The 21,030-nt window shown below is 37.5% G+C and overlaps 1 pseudogene across 1 annotated transcript in view; it reads right to left on the bottom strand.

Annotated features, from left to right (window-relative positions):
* LOC145539556 (kinesin-like protein KIF11) overlaps positions 1-21,030 on the bottom strand; it is a 38,101-nt pseudogene that overhangs the window by 8,723 nt on the left and 8,348 nt on the right. The window contains exons 3-10 of the transcript XR_014077874.1: positions 19,881-19,969; positions 18,571-18,658; positions 17,395-17,578; positions 16,266-16,477; positions 13,359-13,527; positions 11,227-11,352; positions 9,962-10,120; positions 7,160-7,266 (exon numbers count right to left, since the gene is read on the bottom strand). The product of XR_014077874.1 is annotated as a kinesin-like protein KIF11 (transcript). The remainder of the gene's footprint in view (positions 1-7,159; positions 7,267-9,961; positions 10,121-11,226; positions 11,353-13,358; positions 13,528-16,265; positions 16,478-17,394; positions 17,579-18,570; positions 18,659-19,880; positions 19,970-21,030) is intronic.

Consider the following 21,030-nt stretch of genomic DNA (forward strand, 5'->3'; position numbering starts at 1 on the left):
GAAGGAAATGGCAACCCACTCCAGTATTCTTACCTGGAAAATCCCATAGACAGAGAAGCCTGGCGGGCTACAGTCCCAGGGGTTGCAAAAAGGCTGGACACAACTTTAGCAACTAAACAACAACAACTGAATTATGTTACTTAAGAACATCTCCTATTGCCTGTAGCCTCTAGTTTATAGTCCCTAAACTGTCCACAATCAGTTTAGTCATTCTGTTCTTAAGCAGTTTTGCCTTGTCTATGACACAAAATAAATCATAAAAATTATAAATATTATAGAACAAAGTCAATTATAAAACTTTCTAATAATTAAAAGACAAGTATATTGAGGTGTGACAAATTATACATATAGCACATATAGTGCAATGTAACATAATGCTGATACGAAACTAATATCATGTCAATGTATGGCAAAACAAATACAATATTGTAAAATTTAAAAATAGATAAATAAACCAATTTAATAAAATTTAAAAAAAGAATAATATCAAAATACATATTTAAAATTCATCAGTGGCTTCCTTCTCTCCGTAAAGTTCCCTATAATATCAATAGCATTCAAAGTCATCTCACAGGAGCGGAGTTAAACTATGGGGAATGAAGGTTACCCTCTACTACCACTAGATGGTACACCATGTGAGCAAATCAAGTGGGGAAGCAAATGTGCCCAAAACCAAAGTTCAGCTACAGATAAAGTGGAAACAACTGAAAATGGAAAAGACAATTAAGTGGTAAGCTTGCAGGCTATTGACACAAATCCATCCCCTCAAGGAATCACAACCCACTAGAAATAAAAAGTGGGGAAATGCTTCCTAGATTCAGAATCTAGAAAGAAGAGTTCAGAATGGAACATGCTATAATGAATAGGACCAACAACAGAATTGAAAAACTGATGAGAGGAGTTAGTAATAGGATAGGTAACATCCAGAATTCTAGAGCTGTGTCATTCAATAGGAACATGAGTCATATACACAATTTAAAAATTTCTAGAAGCCGTATTAAGAAAGAAAATAGATAAAGCAGAGGAACAATGTACTGGCTAAATATAGCATATGTATAAGTAAAATACATGAAAACAACATGTATGAGATAGGAAGGAGGAATTGGGAATATACCGTTAAGGTCCTTTCATTATGCATGAAATAGCAAACTATTTGGGGGTGGATTAAAATTATTTTAAAATATATATTATTAATCTTAGGAAAACCAGTTTTAAAAAGTAATTTTAAAAGTATAAATGACAAGTCAATGGGAGATAAAATGAAAACATAAAGATGCTTGACTTAAATTAGGAAAGGAAAAAAAGTAAACAAAGCGCAAATGATGCAACAAATAGAAAATGTCAAAATGGTAGGTTTCAATCCAACCGTACCAATATTTAAATGAGAATGGTCTGATCACACCAGATAAAAGCCATACATTGTTAGATTTGATTAAAAAAAAAAAAAAAGCAAGACCCAATTATATGCTGCCTATAAGAAATCCACTTTAAATATAAAGACTTACTTCCAAAGTAAAGAGATGGAGGAAGCTATATCATGCAAATAGCAGTCAATGGAAAACTGACGAGTTTGTATTGAAAGAAAGTGAAATTGAAGTTGCTCAATCCTGTCTGACTCTCTACAACCCCACAGACGGTAGCCTGCCAGGCTTCTCCGTCCATGGGATTTTCCAGGCAAGAATACTGGAGTGGGTAGCCATTTCCTTCTCCAGGGGATCTTCCCAACCCAGGAATCGAACCCAGGTCTCCTGCACTGCAATCAGACTCTTTACTGTCTGAGCCAGAAGTTTTTGAATTAATTTCAGACAAAGTAGACTTCAGAACAATGGAAATAATCACGGATAAAAAGGGACCCTATTAATACATAATGATAAAAGGTCAATTCTCCAAGATATATCAACCCTACTGTGTATGTATCTACAACAGAGCATCACTTTTATGAGGCAAAAACCTGACACAACTGAGGAGAGAAATAGACAAATGTACAATTAAAGCCAATTTCAATACCCCTTTATTAGTAGAACAAGTAAACAGAAACTCAGTAAGGATATAGGTGACATGAATAGCACTACCGATTGTCCTAAATGACATGTTTAGAACACTTTATTCATCAAAAGCAGAATACAGATTTTTCTCATATAGGTAGCACAGGAATGAAGCATGCCATAATGAAACTACTAGGGCTCTGAAATTAAAAGATGCTTACTCCTTGGAAGGAAAGTTATGACCAAACTAGACAGCATATTAAAAAGCAAAGACATTACTTTGCCAACAAAGGTCTGTCTAGTCAAAGCTATGGTTTTTCCAGTGGTCATGTTATGGATGTGAGAGTTGGACAGTGAAGAAAGCTGAGTGCCGAAGAATTGATGCTTTTGAACTGTGGTGTTGGAGAAGACACTTGAGAGTCTCTTGGACTGCAAGGACATCCAACCAGTCCATCCTAAAGGAAATCAGTTCTGAACGTTCATTGGAAAGACTGATGTTGAAGCTGAAACTCCAACACTTTGGTCACTTCATGCAAAGAGTTGACTCATTAGAAAAGACCCTGATGCTGGGAAGGATTGGGGGCAGGAGGAGAAGGGGACGACACAGGATGAGATGGCTGGATGGCATCACCAACTTGATGGACATGAGTTTGGGTAAACTTTGGGAGCTGGCAATGGACAGGGAGGCCTGGCATGCTGCAATTCATGGGGTCACAAAGAGTCAGACACGACTGAGCGACTGAACTGAACTGAGGCCTCTGAAAATTTAATTGTTATTGGAATCACAGCCCCAAAAGGTGGGCCAAGACCTTCCCACTTAAAAAAGATTTAAATAGGGTTTTGAATCGCCTAACATAATAAGCAAAATGTTCAGGAAACAACTGAAAACCCCTCTGGAAAATCACACCTTGAATGAGTGAAGACAACAGGTACCAACACTGAGATAATTCAAATCTTGGAACAATTTCATAAGGATTTTAATCAACCATCATGAAAAATGTTTTCAATGAGCAATTAAAATACATCTAGAAAAAAGAGAAAGATCATCTTAACAAAGAAATAGAAGAAGTTTTTAAAAAGGAGCAAAAGGAAATTATAAAACTGAAAAGAGCAGTAATTGAAATAAAACATCTCACTGAATGGGTTCAACAGTAGTTAAACAGGACAAAAGAAGGGTCAGTGAGCATAAAGACAGATTATAGAATTTACTCAATCTTATCAAAGAGAAAATAGACTATATATCTATAGTCTAAGAGAACTATGGGACCACAATTTAAAAAAAAAAAAAAACCTAACATTTGTGTCATCAAAGTTCTAGAATCAGAGGAGGAGAAATACAGTGCTGGAAAATGTTCAAAGAAATAACGGAGGGAGTTCCCTGGTAGTCAAATGCTTAGGACTTGGTGCTTTCACTGCCATGGCCTGGGGTTCAATCTCTGGTTGGAGAACTAAGATCCCACAAGCTGTGTGCCAAGGCCAAAAAAATCAATCGATCAATCTCGGTTTAAAAAAAAAAATGGATGAAAACTTCAAAGTCTGGGGAAAGACATAAGTCTACAGATTCAAGAAGCTGCTGCTAAGTTGCTTCAGTCATGTCTGACTTTTTGCGATCCCACGGACCATAGCCCACCAGGCTCCTCTGTTGATGGGATTCTCCAGGCAAGAATACTGAAGTGGGTTGCCATGCCCTCTTCCAGGGAATGTTCCTGACCCAGGGATCAAACCCACATCTCTTACCAGCTCTTTACCACTAGTGCCACCTTTAAGAAGCTGAGCAAACCCAAAGATGATTAAATCAAAGAAATACATAAGCAAACACAATATAATCAAACGTTTAAAAACTAAGGGCAAAGAAAATATCTTGAAAGCAGCTACAGAGAAATTGCCTATACAGGAAAAAGATTTGAATGACTGGATTTCTCATCTCTTGGAGACCAAAAGGAAATGAAAAAACAGATTCCAGGTGCTGAAAGAAAAGACTTGTCAACCCTGAATTCTATAGCCAGTGAAAATATTGTTCAGGAATGAAAGGAAAATCAAGATATTGTCAGACAAAGCAAAACAGCATTTTTGGGCAGCAGACCTACCCTAAAGACTTAAAGGAAGTTCTCCATACAGAAGAAAGCTTGAAACTGCAGGAAGGAACAATTTAATGGGCAAAAATAGGGGTAGATGTCAGAATATCCTTATCCTTGTGAGTTTATAATATCTACAGGCAAAAATCTTGACAAACCCCATCCCTTACACAAAAAAATTAAAAACCAGATCATGAGGAATTCCCTGGCAGTCCAATGGTTAGGACTTCATACTTTCACTGCCAAGGGCTCAGATTTGATCCCTGCTCAGGGAACTAAGTTACTGCAAGCCACGTGGTATGGACAAATTAAAAAAAAAAAAAAAAAAACTCATGGATTTAAATCTTACATAAAATTATAAAACTTCTAAAAGAAAACATAAGTCTGATTGAGCTATATGATAAGGATATGAGACTGGCAAGCAATGAACTATAAAGTAACATTAAACACTAATGCAGGAATCAGCAAACTTTTTCTTTAAAATCCAGATTGCAAATATTTTAGCTTTACAAGCAGTCTTTGATATATTCTTTGCAGTGCAAAAGCAGCTAAATACAGCCAAAGGCAACAGATAAACAAACTGGCAGACGGAGTAAACAAACATGGTATGTCCATACAATTATCTGCAGTAGCAGGCATCCAGCCTGGAGTCATAGTTTGCCAAACCCTGTTCTAATTAGTAAATCTATATTTCATCCTGAATATGAGTTAGAAATTGTTAAACTACTTAATGTGTATTCTAAAATTGAGCAAATACATAAATATATTGTGGATGAGAGCCAAGTTTCTCACGGTCTGAAAAAGCAGCATAAATATGGACTGAAAAGATACTTATGTGCACATATATGTACACATTCACACATATATTTCCAGCTATGTCCACCTGAGAAGCTTTAGAAGAAATGACATCCCAGTAGCAGGTAAGAACATCTAGTGCCCAGATCTTGGTTTCTATTACTATGATTGTAGAGATGGAGCTGAGAAAACACAAGATTACTGGAACACCATGTTATATGTGTGTCTGTTAGTTGCTCAGTTGTGTCTGATTCTTGGTGACCCCTCAAAAAAGACAGATCATATCAAAAGGACACAGAAGACAACTTGAAGAGGCTTTCACTCGTCAAAACTGGGACAGGGAGTTCCCTGGTTTCCCAGTGGTTAGGGCTCCATGCTTCTACTGCAGGGGCCACAGGTTTGATCCCTGTTCAGGGAACTAATATCTGACATGCCACGCTGCACAACCAAAAAAAAAAACAAAACCCGATAACAACAACAATACAAAAACCTGGGATAATTTGAGCATCAAAATAAAAAAAATAGTGGATGATAACCCAGAGGATAAAAGAATCCATGAGTACATGAAAACATAAATGAATAAGAATAAATGGCAAGGGAAAGGGAAAGCTCTTCCTCTCAGTAGAATGCCAGCTAACACATGTAGAAGGAATGATGGGGTTAGAAAAAGATCATTTGACAACCACTATCATAATTATTTCAGACATACATATCAATGGATTCTAAGAAGAACAGGATACTTACATAGTTTCAAAGTATCTCTCCTTAAGTTCTTTATTAATTGCAAAGGAACTTTACAGGGGAGAAATCTAGAGGACAACACTATACCCAAATTATCAAAGTTAAAATAAACCTATTGATATCTGAGATGCGCTAAGAACACACAGCTGCTGCTGCTAAGTCGCTTCAGTCATGTCCGACTCTGTGTGACACCATAGAGGCAGCCCTCCAGGCTCCCCCGTCCCTGGGATTCTCCAGGCAAGAATACTGGAGTGGATTGCCATTTCCTTCTCCAGTGCATGAAAGGGAAAAGTGGAAGTGAATTCGCTCAGTCGTGTCCGACTCTTAGCGACCCCATGGACTGTAGCCTACCAGGCTCCTCCATCCATGGGATTTTCCAGGCAAGAGTACTAGAGTGGGGTGCCATTGCCTTCTCCGAAGAACACACTACTTTTGTGTTATTCTTGACAACTCCAATTAACCATGAAGGCCATCCCAAATGAGGGACACTCTACTACATAAATATTCTATGCTCATGGAAAAAGAAAAGGCCATGAAAGACAAAGACTAAGCAACTGCTCCAGATTAAAAGAGACTCAAAGAGACATGACAATTAAATGCAATGTGTGATTCCGAATTAAATCCTGGACCAGGAGGAAAATATTTATTTTTTTTCTTATAAAAAACATTAGTGAGAGAATTGGCAAAATTTGAATCAGGTATGTATATTAGATAACAGTAGTTCTCAATTTAAGATAATTGTTACAATAGATAACTAATAAGAACCTACTGTATACACAGGGGATTCTAGCTAATATTCTGTAATAAGCTACACGGGAAAAGAATCTAAAAAGAAATGGGATATATGTATATGTATAACTGATTCACTTTGCTGTACACTTGAAACTAACACAACACTGTAAATCAACTATATTCCAATAAAAAATTTTTAAATTTTTAATAAAATATTTATTATATAAGACAGTATCTTATGTTTTTAGGATAGACACTGAAGTATTTGGGAGAAAGTGGAGATAACAAAGACCCTAACTTATTCAGAAAATTATATATATATATATATAGTATTATATATTATATAATATATATATCTATATCCACTGTCATTCAAAAGATTGTTCATCTACAGGCAATATTATATAATACAACATACTAACTGTATGGGCTTCCCTGGTGTCTCAGACAGTAAAGAATCCACCTGCAATGTGGGAGACCTAGGTTCGATCCCTGGGTTGGGAAGTTCCCCTGGAGAAGGGAACAGCTACTCATTCCAGTATTCTGGCCTGGAGATTCCATGGACAGAGAAGCCTGGTGTGCTACAGTCCATGGGGTCACAAAAAGTCAGACACGACTGAGCAACTTTCATTTCAATGTACTACATAATATTATATATTATTTAACATAATACATAATATTACAGAGAAAGGAGAGAGGAAATGAGGATGATAAAATGAAAATAATAAAATATATGAGAAAGTGGGTTGATCATATTTGTACTATTTAAACTTTTTATTCAGGAAGAATTTCAGGTAGAGAAAAGCTAAAGCGAATTTAATAACAGCTTACTGGTCTGTATTTTCTTGAACACTGCTAACTGGTTTCTGGATGTTTTTACACTTTTGCTCCAAATCACAGAATCTCTCCTCCCAAAGACTGATTGACTGGTAAAGTTCCTGTAAGAAAGGTGTGGGGAGGGAAAAGACTGAAATTATAATGGTTAAACTTTTTACTCCATACTGATATAAAGTATTTTCCCATAGGTGAGAATGATGCACATTCCTGATAAGAGATCTTTAACTCCACCTCTCTGACAGAGGAAGGTAGCAGAAGTGATGTTAAAGGAATAATCATATTACAGGCATTTTTTAAAAAAGTAAATATTAGCAAACTTTTAAATTAGCAAGCTATTTTAACTGTAACTAACAAGTTACTTTCAGTGTACCGCAGAACTAACCAAATATACCAAAATGTCACATTGTGTTTGAGAACCGTTTTGATGGATATACATAGTTGCTTCTTAACGGATAACACTACTAGAAGGAAAAGTAATGCTGAAAATCTAATGGGTCAAGCAGTTCAAAAATATTATCAACTAATATAGCTGATGGAGAAGGCAATGGCACCCCACTCCAGTACTCTTGCCTGGAAAATTCCATGGACGGAGGAGCCTGGTAGGCTACAGTCCATGGGGTCGCTAAGAGTCGGACACAACTGAGCAAATTCACTTCCACTTTTCCCTTTCATGCACTGGAGAAGGAAATGGCAACCCACTCCAGTATTCTTGCCTGGAGAATCCCAGGGACGGGGGAGCCTGGTGGGCTGCTGTCTATGGGGTCTCACAGAGTCGGACATGACTGAAGTGACTTAGCAGCAGCAGCAATATAGCTGAAACATTTTATAGAACCTAGTTGGATCATTTTAATGTCAAAAGAGCTTATCATTTTCTCATATGTGGCATCTTGAAACACATCTCTGAATAACACAGCAGCTGACAATACACATTTTACCTGTTGATTTTGAATAAAATGTCAGTATTTCTGCTAATCTCAGAGTAGAGGTAAATGCAGGTAATAGATTTTTCTACATGTAAACAAGTTTGTCAGTGCTAACCTCAAGTTCTAGAATATCTAAGAAACAGCTCAGTTAGTAAACCTGCTTCTTTTAAGCCACGGAAGTCGTCAGTCATGCCTAAATACTTCTCACATAGGTGTTCCTCAGAATATATACTTACAAAGATCTAGATAGGCTTAAGGCAAACACTCTATGAAGAGGTACAAGGAATTGCTGCAATTTCAAATTTCAAGAATATGTTCTAGAAACATATAGAAAAGCTCCTCCAAAAGTGGATTCCTTTCAGGCAGTATAATCACCACCATAGCTCTAAGGGGATCTAAATATTGTCAGATGTTCTCAAGGACTCAGTTTCCACACTAGAAAACTGAGCTAGTAATAGAACCTGTACCTATGCTGGTGGGAGGAATAAATGCATAGTTGAGTTGCTCAATAAATGTTAACTATTACTTGTACAAATTTCAATATTAACCTTTTGTGTGAAAAGTTTTATGCTTATCAGTTAGGGAAACAATCTTATTTTAAAGTTGCTTTAATTTTTTTTTTTTTCATTCCATACAAGAGGGGTGTTTTTGTTTTGGTTGGCTTGGTTTCTTTGGTCGCAGTGAGCAGCTCGTGAGATCTTAGTTCCCTGGCCAGGGATTGAACCCGGGCCACAACAGTAAAAGTGTGGCGTCCAAAGCACTATACCACCAAAGAATTCTCTCAAGAGATTATTAAATGATTACACACGATAACGGATGATTCACAAGCTTCATTCCTATTTAGAACTTTACATGGCACCATAACTCAAGTTAGATATATTGCATAGGATGTGCCAACAATCTTATTAGTAACCTAAAAACTCTATGACTTTGCTTGGGTGACCTTTTTAGCTGTGAACGCCAGGTCATAATAAAGTAACTGTTAGTTCAACTACACCAAGCTTTCTGAAGACAAGGGCTTCCCCACCCAAGCAGGCTGTAAATAAATTTGGAACCCAGCATCGCCCTGAAGGAAATCTGACTTCACACTGTTGGGGTAGTTTACCAAAATGGCTTCAGAGCAGACTGTTTTTAAAAAGACACATTTATTCAGTGTCATGATCAGACTATTACATTGAGCAATCAACAGAATAGGTGCAACAAAATAAAATCTACATTAAAACCCTCTGAAATGCTTTCCACTTTCCACAGAACAGAAACTGTTCTGTGGAAAAAAATAAACTGTTACAAATATAGTCCTCACAAATATAGTCACAAATCAGTCACAAATATAGTCCTCAAGTTGTTCTGCCCATACATATAAGTATTGTCTAAAACGTGTCTTCTTTGAAGCAGCTAGGCTCTGCCACCACTGTTCTTGGCTGAGTTCATAAATCTGTTGCAACCTATAGCTTTCCTTGTCACTTCTCTGGCTCTCCTCTCCTGCTAAGCTTTGTTTCCTTCTGCCACGAATACAGCTACTGCTGCTGCTGGAACCACTAGAGTCATCTTGGTTATAATGTAGATACAAGTTCACTTTAAATGTTATAATCATTTTCTTCTAATTGTACTCCCAATGGTATATTTCTGCAGCTTCATCTTTCTTCTTGATATGAAGAAAGGATTGTCTTGTCTCACTGCGCTCTGAATGTAGCAAATCATCAAATATTAACTGACCAAGAGAAGTACTCTTGATTATTTCACATTAATTACTGTTACAAGCAAAAGTGCTGACAGTATTTTCAGGTTTCTAATTTAGTTATATAGCATTCAGTCTGTAACAGGGATCTAAAGATCATAAACCTTTCTTTTTACACTCAAATCACCTATATACCTGTGAATGGATTTTCTTTGCTTTCTTCACGTCTTCAGTTAAGTTTTCACATACCTTCTGTGATTCAGCCAAGGAAGAAACTGTATTTTCTTTTAGTTCATGTAGATTGTTACACAGTGTACTAAGAAAGCCATCCATTTCCTTCTTCTGATCATCTATCTTTGAAGAGAAAAAAATTTTTTTTTTCTTTCTTTCCTTAAATGTCCTAGGGGCTTCCCTGGTGGCTCAGTGGTAAAGAATGCACCTGCCAATGCAGGAAGACACAGATTCGATCCCTGATCCAGGAAGATTCCACAAGCTGCGGAGCAACTGAGCCTACAAGCCACAACTATTGAGCCTGTGCTATAGAGCCCAGAAGTGCAACTACTGAGCCAACATGCTGCAACAACTGAAGCCCATGCGCCCTAGAGCCTGTGCTTCAAAGTAAGAGAAGGCACCACGAAGAGAAGTCCACACACCACCACGAAAGAGTAGCCCCTGCTCACCGCAACTAGAGAAAAAAGCCCTTCCAGTAACAAAGACACAGCACAGCCAAAAAAATAAAATTATTTTCTTAAATGTTCTAAGTTTATTTTTTATTTTTACTTTTTTGAATACATATAAAATAGGAAAGGTAGAAAACAGTATTGCAGAGCAAAGTCCCTTCCTTTCCCCTCCAGTCCCTAGAACCCTTGTCCCACTCCCACCTCTGAGAGGGGATTGTTACCATTTTTAAACACATCTAGAGGTATTTCCCAGGTGGCCCTAGTCATAAAGAATCCATCTGACAATGCAGGAGATGTGGGTTTGATCCCTGGGTCAAGAAGATCCCCTGGAAGAGGGCATGGCAACCCACTCCAGTATTCTTACCTGGAGAATCCCACTGACAGAGGAGCCTGGCGGGCTACAGTCCATAGGGTCGCCAAAAGTTAGACTTGACTGAAGTGACTTAACATGCCCGCAGAGGTATTTTATTATCCATATTTAGGCAGGTATGCATACATATGTATGTATAACCACATATGGACACACACCATATGATAGACCGCTATGTATGCTATGATGCTTGAAGATCATTTCCTCTCGTTTTTCTTAGCCATGATTCTGCTGACCACATCAACGGCCAGCATCCTGACCACAGCATCCTCTCTCCTCCCTCCTCCAGATTCCTTCTCATAACCTACGGGTTCTGCATGTAGACACTTCTCAACTAACAAGTCTGGGTTCCCTTGAATTCACGTGGAGTTTCTCTCTTAACAATTTGAGATAATAACAATATTCGTTACCTTATTAGCCACAATTAACGAAGTCTTGAAAATATTCTTCAGTTGACTACTGATTTCCAGTATAGATGCCACCATGGGGGATAAAGCTGTTCCCAGTGAACTGAGGAGGTCAGTCTTAAGTACATTCTGGTTTGAAAAATAAATACACAAGTCTTTAAAAAGGATATTTTCACTTCCATAAATCTGGCTAGTTAAATGATAACATCTTAAATACCCTGTTAACTAAACACGTGTATATTAAAATCCTAAGTGTCCACTCTCTTTTTTATAGCCTACAGAGCCTATTACTAGAGTTTATATTCATCATAAATCACTTAATCCTGCATATAGGAATTAAGAAACGGTCACTTATGTACAATAAATTCTTAATAGTCTACTGTAACATAAGTCAGAAGAATTCAGAAGAGGGGAAAATGACAGTCATTTGATAAAATTTCAGCAATGCAAACAAAGAAAGGAAAAAAAACACCTACAATTATATTTCAAAGAAATAAGTTTCAAACAACTTTAGGTTACTAAGTCAAAAGGGCTGAAACCAAATAGCCTTGAAAAGTAGGCTTTGGGTTGGAGGCATTTAAGTTTGAAGAACTGGTGACTTACATTCTATTGGATAAGAACTTGTCATGGTTCTGGTTCTTGTCAAGGTATACAGAAAAGTTAAGAAGTATTGTAGATTGGGAATTTTTATAAAAAGAAGAAAAAATTCTGAACTAAGCTCCTATTACTAGGGCAAGGATGAAGAACTAAAATGAAATAATTAGTAAATGCTTAAAAGAGTACTGGTTTTCTTTTGAAAGAAGAGCTATCATACTAATTTCAACTCACTCTGTGGGAACAGCAATCACTTCTTCAGACTCAAGCTTGCTTATGACTTGGTAGGAAGACATCAATAAACAGGGACTACCATTTATTTAGTGAGTGAATCAACTTTCATACAGCAGGAACTAACAGAACATTGTAAAGCAATTATACTCCAATTAAAAAAAAATTCCCCAAAAGTAAGTATCAGTGGGCATCTTTTAACTTCATCAAATTTGGGTGACTAAAGAAATCTACCTAATAATGTCATGCAAGCACTGAATTTAGGCAGAATGTTGGCTAACATGAGCAGTAGTTACTTGGAAAATGTTCAACAAATATACTTAAACTCAAAAAGGGAGGCAGAGAGCCTATACGGAGGGAAAAACCAAAGTAAGTTATATAGCCAAGAACTTCCTAGACAAATGATACAATTACAAAATAAAGGGTATAAAGAAATCAAGTGCAGAGAAGGTAAACAATATTGTGTAATTAGATGACTGGCTTCTACAGAAATATGGAAAAAAGCCTCACAGTTACAGGCCAGAAGGACTTGATTACACATACTGGACCCCACAAATTGTTATATATCTTTCCCAACTTCTATAAGTCATTTTTCTTACATGTTTTTCTGTATTTCTGTAGTTTTAAAATTAACTAATTAAGATACCCTTCTGGTTGGGTCAGTGTAACATTAGCATGACTATTCAGGACCCTTAAGAAAAGGATAACTGACCAATTTCTGAGCCAGCTAACAAGTCATAGGTCCCTTGAATTCATGTGGAGCTAAACGTACTACTCTTTCTAGTTATTAAAAGGCATACGAACTCCTACGCTCTATGTTACAGCATAGAAGTGAAAAAGGTTTCGAAGGTTATATATGCTATTGGAAATTAATCTTTCTGGGAGGATAAAAGCAGTGAAGAGACCTGTCTTTAAAAATATGCTGCTGCTGCTAAGTCACTTCAGTCGTGTCAGACTCTGTGCAACCCCATAGACGGCAGCCCACCAGGCTCCCCCGTCCCTGGGATTCTCCAGGCAAGAACACTGGAGTAGGTTGCCATTTCCTTCTCCAATGCATGAAAGTGAAAAGTGAAAGTGAAGTCGCTCAGTCGTGTCCGACTCTGACTGCAGCCTACCAGGCTCCTCTGTCCATGGGATTTTCCAGGCAAGAGTACTGGAGTGGGGTACCATTGCCTTCTCTCCTTTAAAAATATAAACCTACTCTATTAAAGTAATCTGTTTACCACTGTGTCTAGTAAACCTTAAGATGAAAGAAGAACAGTTAACATTGTTTTTGTAGACTTATCAGATGTAATCAAAGATTTACTAACAGTCAATTCCTGAAGTCCAGTTTTACTTTCTGCTGCTAATGACTGTTCTTTCAATATCATATTAGACATCTGAGACACAAGTGTAGACACATTTTCTGGAATCGATGTGAGAGATCCAAGTGCTGCTGCAGTAATAGTGTCTAATGCGGAGACACTGGAAGTCAGCAGGGTCCCAAACGAGGTCTTGAGTCTCAAATTTTGGAGAAGGGGGCAGCGAAAAGGACAACCACAGCAACTTTGATGAATGCCTACTCTAGGTAAGAAAGCCCTTGTTTCCCCCACTGCTCCATTTTGTTTTCAAGAAGAATATCCAAACTTGGGAAATCAAATTGGAGCATGTCAAGGTATGTGAGTAATGCAGAGACACTGGAAGTCAGCAGGGTACCTACACCAAAAAGAAAAAAGATGTCAACTTGACATAAACATATTGAAACACAAATACAACCTTGGCAAAATTTATATCCCTGTTGTGGAAATTTGTAACAAATAAACTTAAAATAATTGACTCACTACATAAGCATGGTATGTAAATAAAGGACAGAAATGGTATGGACCTAACAGAAGCAGAAGATATCAAGAAGAGGTGGCAAGAATACACAGAACTGTACAAAAAAGATCTTCACAACCTAGATAATCATGATGGTGTGATCACTCACCTAGAGCCAGACATCCTGGAATGTGAAGTCAAGTGAGCCTTAGAAAGCATCACTACAAACAAAGGTAGTGGAGGTGATGGAATTCCAGTTAAGCTATTTCAAATCCTCAAAGATGATGCTGTGAACGTGCTGCACTCGATATGCCAGCAAATCTGGAAAACTCAGCAGTGGCCACAGGACTGGCCACAGTTTTCATTCCAATCCCAAAGAAAGGCACTGCCAAAGAATGCTCGAACTACCGCACAATTGCACTCATCTCACACGCTAGTAAAGTAATGCTCAAAATTCTCCAAGCCAGGCTTCAGCAATATGTGAACAGTGAACTTCCGGATGTTCAAGCTAGTTTTATAAAAGGCAGAGGAACCAGAGATCAAATTGCCAACATCTGATGGATCATCAAAACAGCAAGAGAGTTCCAGAAAAACATCTATTTCTGCTTTATTGACTACACCAAAGCCTTTGACTTTGTGGATCACAACAAACTGTGGAAAATTCTGAAAGAGATGGGAATACCAGACCACCTGACGTGCCTCTTGAGAAACCTGTCTGCAGGTCAGGAAGCAATAGTTAGAACTGGACATGGAACAACAGACTGGTTCCAAATAGGAAAAGGAGTAGGTCAAGGCTGTATATTGTCACCCCGCTTATTTAACTTAGATGCAGAGTACATCATGAGAAACGCTGGGCTGGAAGAAACACAAGCTGGAATCAAGATTGCCGGGAGAAATATCAATAACCTCAGATATGCAGATGACACCACCCTTATGGCAGAAAGTGAAGAAGAACTAAAGAGCCTCTTGATGAAAGTGAGAGAGGAGAGTGAAAAAGTTGGCTTAAAGCTCAACATTCAGAAAACTAAGATCATGGCATCTGGTCCCATCACTTCATAGGAAATAGATGGGGAAACAGTGGAAACATTGTCAGACTTTATTTTTTTGGGCTCCAAAATCACTGCTCATGGTGATTGCAGCCATGAAATTAAAAGACGCTTACTCCTTGGAAGGAAAGTTATGACCAACTTAGATAGCATATTTAAAAGCAGAGACATTACTTTGCCAGCAAAGGTCTGTCTAGTAGAGGTTATGGTTTTTCCAGTAGTCATGTATGGATGTGAGAGTTGGACTGTGAAGAAAGCTGAGCGCCGAAGAATTGACACTTTTGAACTGTGGTGTTGGAGAAGACTCTTGACAGTCCCTTGGACTGCAAGGACTTCCAACCTGTCCATCCTAAAGGAGATCAGTCCTGGGTGTTCATAGGAAGGACTGATGTTGAAGGTGAAACTCCAATACTTTGGCCACCTCATGCAAAGAGTTGACTCATTGGAAAAGACCCTGATGCTGGGAAGGATTGGGGCAGGAGGAGAAGGGGACGACACAGGATGAGATGGCTGGATGGCATCAGCGACTCGATGTACATGGGTTTGGGTAAACTCTGGGAGTTGGTGATGGACAGGGAGGCCTAGCATGCTGCGATTCATGGGGTTGCAAAGAGTTGGACACGACTGAGTGACTGAACTGAACTGAACATAAGCATGGAATTATTTTAAACATAAATTATGTTCTATAGTATTCGGGAAGCGCTTGGCACATCTGTAAGTGTATCAGACGCAAAACTGTAACTTAGTGTAAGAGTCAGAATAATCTAAAAATTAATCTCTAACTAAAAGGAATACACAGGATTACTGTAGATAAAAAAGGTTAAAGAAGAGAAACTAGATATCAATAAATAAATTTTTTAGTGGTTAGCTTAGAATGACTAGACTCTAAGTGACTTTTTAAATTTTTCATGTCTGCATCTTCCAAATTTTCTATAGTGAAAATAATACTTTAATATCAGTTTTGAAATTAGTCTCACACTAAACACAGTAAGACTGGAATAAGAAATGCTTGAACTAAACATGGTACTGATGAAATTATTTGCAGGGCAGCCAAGGAGACACATATGTAGAGAACAGACTTATGGACATGGGCGGGGGGAGGAAGGAGAGGGTGAGATGAATGGAGAGTAACATGGAAACATATTACCATATGTAAAAATAGATAGCCAATGGGAATTTGCTATATGGCTCGGGGAACTCAAACAGGGGCTCTGCAACAACCTAGAGGGGTGGAATGGGGAGGGAGATGGGAGGGAGTTTCAAGAGGGAGGGGACATATGTATACCTATGGCTCATTCATGTTGATGTTTGGCAGAAACCAACAAAATTCTGTAAAGCAACTATCCTTCAGTTAAAAAAAAGAAATGTTTGTACTTACCAAATGAGGTCTTGTGAACTTCTAGCACGGCCTTTTGTTTTGTGCTGCCATCCTTAATTAATTCTTCCATATTATTAAACAGACTATTCAAGTTTTTGCCAAAAACATCTTGAACTTCTGCGTTACGCTGATCAACTGCCTTCCTACGATCCAGTTTAGAATGGAGACCAAATACATCTTTTGTAGTTTCTTCAACTGTGTTTAGCAACTATATATGATTTTTAAAAATAAGTGTTGATAAGATGGATATGACAAAAGCAATCTAATGAAAATATCTGTGCTTCATTAAAGACTTTGAAAAAGAACTAGTAAATTTTATATATAGTATCAGAAGAAATTTTTAAATTCATGGCAATGTTTATTTCTCCTCCACTAGCCATCTAGACAAGGAAAACTGATTTTGCCAATCAATTTTAATAATTATGCTCCCTCACAAATTTTCCCCCAATATGTGTTACTAAGGCAAGAGACCCTGGTTCAATTCCTGGGTCAGGAAGAGCCGCTAGAAAAGGGATAGGCTACCCACTCCAGTATTAGTGGGCTTCCCTTGTGGCTCAGTTGGTAAAGAATCTTCTGCCTGCAATGCGGGAGACCTGGGTTTGATCCCTGGGTTGGAAAGATCCCCTAGAGAAGAAAAAGGCTACCCACTCCAGTATTCTGGCCTGGAGAATTCCATTGACTGTACAGTCCATGGGGTCGCGAAGAGTTGGACACGATTGAGTGACTTTCACTTTCATGTGTTACTAATTTCCAAAGGATACACCTAGTAAAAAAGTGAGTACTTTCAACATCGTCCATCATTAGAAGATACTAAATTCTTGACGACTAATTAGTCTCGACCATGACCACAAGTAAAGCAGTATGACACCACTATTCTAAACATCCACAAAGTATATTAAAGTCAGGTTCTATTTTCAAAACTTTAGGAATAGATTTTTCTTAAATAAGCATCTCCAGTGAAGAATATCTAGACAAAATAGTAAAATAATGTTTCTTAAATGGACAGAAGTATCATTTGGAGTGAATAAATAGAATTTCACAATTTCTTAGCTTATGCTAAGAAAGTTACTTCTAGCCATTCTTTAACTTCTTTAACACGACTACAAATAAAAACAAAAGACAAACCCTGTTGGCAGCATCATGAAGTCTCTCCTCAGTACTTTCCAAAGCCGAGGTGATATAGTCTTCTACACAAGCTGTAATTTCGTTTCCTGCAAATGTCTTTGAGTGGTTTCAAGTTCCTGTGTCTTTGCAGGTCAGATTTGCACTGGATAAGTTCATTTTTACTATCCATAAACAATTCTGTAACCTACATATAAAACATGAAACATTTTGTTTTAGAATTTAAAAATGCCGAACTGGTCATTGACATACCTGGCTAGTTCATAATACTAAAAGAACCAAACAAATGATTTCCATATGAAAGTTGTAACAAGTTACCAGGTAGGTTAGAACATTTCATATGGTAACTGGTGTCTTCCTATAACTACTACTACTACTGGTGGTCCAGTAGTTAGGACTCTGCATGTCCAGCGCTATGAGCACAGGTTTGATCCCTGGTACTCTTGCCTGGGCAATCCCACTGATGGAGGAGCCTGGTGGGCTGCAGTACATGGGGTCGCGAAGAGTCAGACACGACTGAGCGACTTCACTTTCACTTCTGACTTTCACGCATTGGAGAAGGAAATGGCAACCCACTCCAGTGCTCTTGCCTGGAGAATCCCAGGGACGGCGGAGCCCGGTGGGCTGCCGTCTATGGGGTCGCACAGAGTCAGACACGACTGAAGCGACTTAGTAGTAGTAGTAGCAGGGAATTAAGATTCCGCAAATCGTACGGCACAGCCAACCAAACAAAAACAAGTAACAGGTCTAATGAAGTGGTGTCAATTCTTCAGATTCCTTTCAACACTGCCAGTGTGAGGGTGGCACTGAAGGGTCAGGTCTTTCAACCTTAGTTATTTAACATCTGGTTTCTCCCAACATCTGCCTTTCATCACCTGATAAACATGTTGATGAAAATGTCTCAGCATTCACTATACAGCTTTCATATTAAATTACACAATTCAGTTAATTTCTTAAAATGCTGCATTAGTATGTGTCAAATAGAATAACTTCTTCAAAAAAGACTCACTTCTTCATTATCATTAAGGATAATTAAAAAAAAAACTGTGATACAACTTAATTTTAGTTTAGAGGTCAGCAAGAAAAAAAATCTTACAAAGTATCAGGTCCCTCACATTCTGAAATTGCCTTTTAATATTTGCTTTTTACATAACAGTCAATACAGTTTTGAATTCTTACCCTATTTAGCTCTTCCTCAACAGTAGCAATTTTTTCAACCAATTCTAGAATTTCTTCCTCTTGAACAGTTACTTTTCCACTCATAGCTCTAAAATAAAATTTAAAAGGATTTTAACAGTGAATATTGTTTCCTAATGCCTAGAAAATTTACTCTAACACAATTGACGTAGTTACATATCATCTCTACTGTTTATCACTATCATGATAATGATGCCTAAGTATCAATAAACAATAGATACAAAGTGCAAAAAACAAATGTATTCTTTGTCTTAGGTTTATAAACAGACTGTCTTTCTTGTTTTCTCCATTTTGAAACTGAGAATCGCTACCGATTACAGGGGAAAAAACATGTATGTATATAAAATTTGAGAAGCTACAAAGGTGACGGAGGACTATAACCCACATAAAGCAGAGGTAGGGGATACAACTAGGTGTCTATAATCAGGAATATGAAGAATAATAAACAAGACAGGCAGAATCCCAAAGAGGCTTGTGGTGTGAAAGCATCAGGTGTCACAGGAGGAAGGGGTAAAGATAAGGGGCTAAAACCTGGAAAACTAAAGTATGTATATGAGCAATTAAACCTCCTGCCCCCAGCACACAGACCCCAATACACACCCCAACACACATATCACTATCACACCACCACAAAAGTCCTCATGAGATAAACAATTCTTCTCTAGAGCACAGCTTCTCAGCTTTAGCACTACTGACATTTTGCACCAGACAATTCTGGTCTGCTTTAACGAGCCTCTCTGATTTCTTGAGATTAACAAGTGTCAGAAGCGAGTGCTATCGTTTGCATTCTTCTAGTTCTTTCTTAACTACCAACCATTTTCTATTCCACATTGTGCTTAAATGACAAAGAATTTTAAGAATGTAGATTTCCTCAAACTATTTGCTAGAGATATTGATTAAAGGAAAAGATAAAGTTGAGGTGGTATAAGAAGAGAGTTCATTCTAACAGTCTTTTGATAACTATATCAGTTCTTTATTGGGAAATAGCTCTTCAAAGTAGATGAGATATTTGAAATGCTTTCCTATATTAAATGTACAAGAGGGATGCAACATTGTTATTAAATGAATGATATAGTTTAGGTAAATAATTTTTAATTGAAGTATAATTGACTTACAATATTACATTAGTTTTGGGTGTACAGCATAGTGATTTGACACTCTTATTCATTACAAAATGATCACCACAATAAGTCTAGTTATCAACTGTCACCACACAAAGGTAGTACAATACTACTACTATACTCCCTATGCTGTACGTTCTTAGAAATTAATTTCCATAACCAAGGGCTTACCTAAAATTTTCTTCAGAAATGTACACTCCATTTTTTTCACAAGCTGCAGCAAGATCCCGTTTCAGATGCTCTCTCTCTTCTGTATATTCCTATGCAAGAAGAATGTTGTGTCAGTTTAGCACTTCACTTTTTTTTCATTCAGTTTGGGGAAGATTTATAATAAATAAAACAAAGTTAGCCCTCTTATCTTTTTTAAAGCATAAAAATATGTGATTAAAAAGTCACAACCTTACTTTTCATTCAATATTAATATGGTTAGAATAAAGTCAATACTTTCATTCATTATAAAAATACAGGCTTCTGAAGTAAAAAACAACCCCCAGTAGCCAGGTTGGTCTCCAAATCTCATCTCACACGAAAAGGAACCAGGGTTTCTTAGGGTAGTATCTGACTCCAGGACTGGGGCAAGAAACATTCAAGATGAACCTGGAACATCTTGTAAAGCAAAATAGGAAGGAAGGGAAGGAAGCTTAGGCCAACAAAAAAGACTCAAGAACCCACTGAAAAGGTACCCAATGGCCAGAGAAGGAACAATTTGAACATTGGTGAGGTTATTAACTACAATTGTTAGCACAAATATTCTAAATCCATGAGTTTATAATGATGTTAAGAAAGCCGGGAAACCAACCCATTATTCTTCAAACTGTCAAAGGGAATGAATCAAGCATTTGTCCTGTCTTCCCTGTAAGAACTACAGCCTTGGGGAGCTGAGGGAATGTTCCCCTTTATAGAGTTAGTCCAGCAGTCAACTAAGGAAGAACAATTTGAAAATTATTATTTTGCAACCCTTAAAGAACTAGTGGATCAGGTCATTTGAATATAATCAATTCCTTACCAAAAAAAGGGAAAGAACCAGACATTATGTGCTTCCAAGTGGGAGAATATACCACCACTTATGAAGTATTTTGGCCAAAAATATATAAATAAGATAAAGCCTGACTCTATCAAGCCTCAAAATCCAACTACTAATTTATGGTAAACCTTATTTGGATTCTAAAACAAAATATTTAAAGTCTACACTGAAACAACTGGAATTTTAAACAATGACTGAATATTTTATCATAATAAATTACTGTTAAATATTTTTAGATTGAATAAGAGCAATAGGGTTCAAAAATTCAAGTTTCTAAAATAAAATGAATGCTTATAA

The sequence above is a fragment of the Giraffa tippelskirchi genome, chromosome 2 (assembly GCF_054371585.1).
Source record: "Giraffa tippelskirchi isolate mGirTip1 chromosome 2, T2T-mGirTip1v1.2.pri, whole genome shotgun sequence".
Classification (NCBI taxonomy): Eukaryota; Metazoa; Chordata; class Mammalia; order Artiodactyla; family Giraffidae; genus Giraffa; species Giraffa tippelskirchi.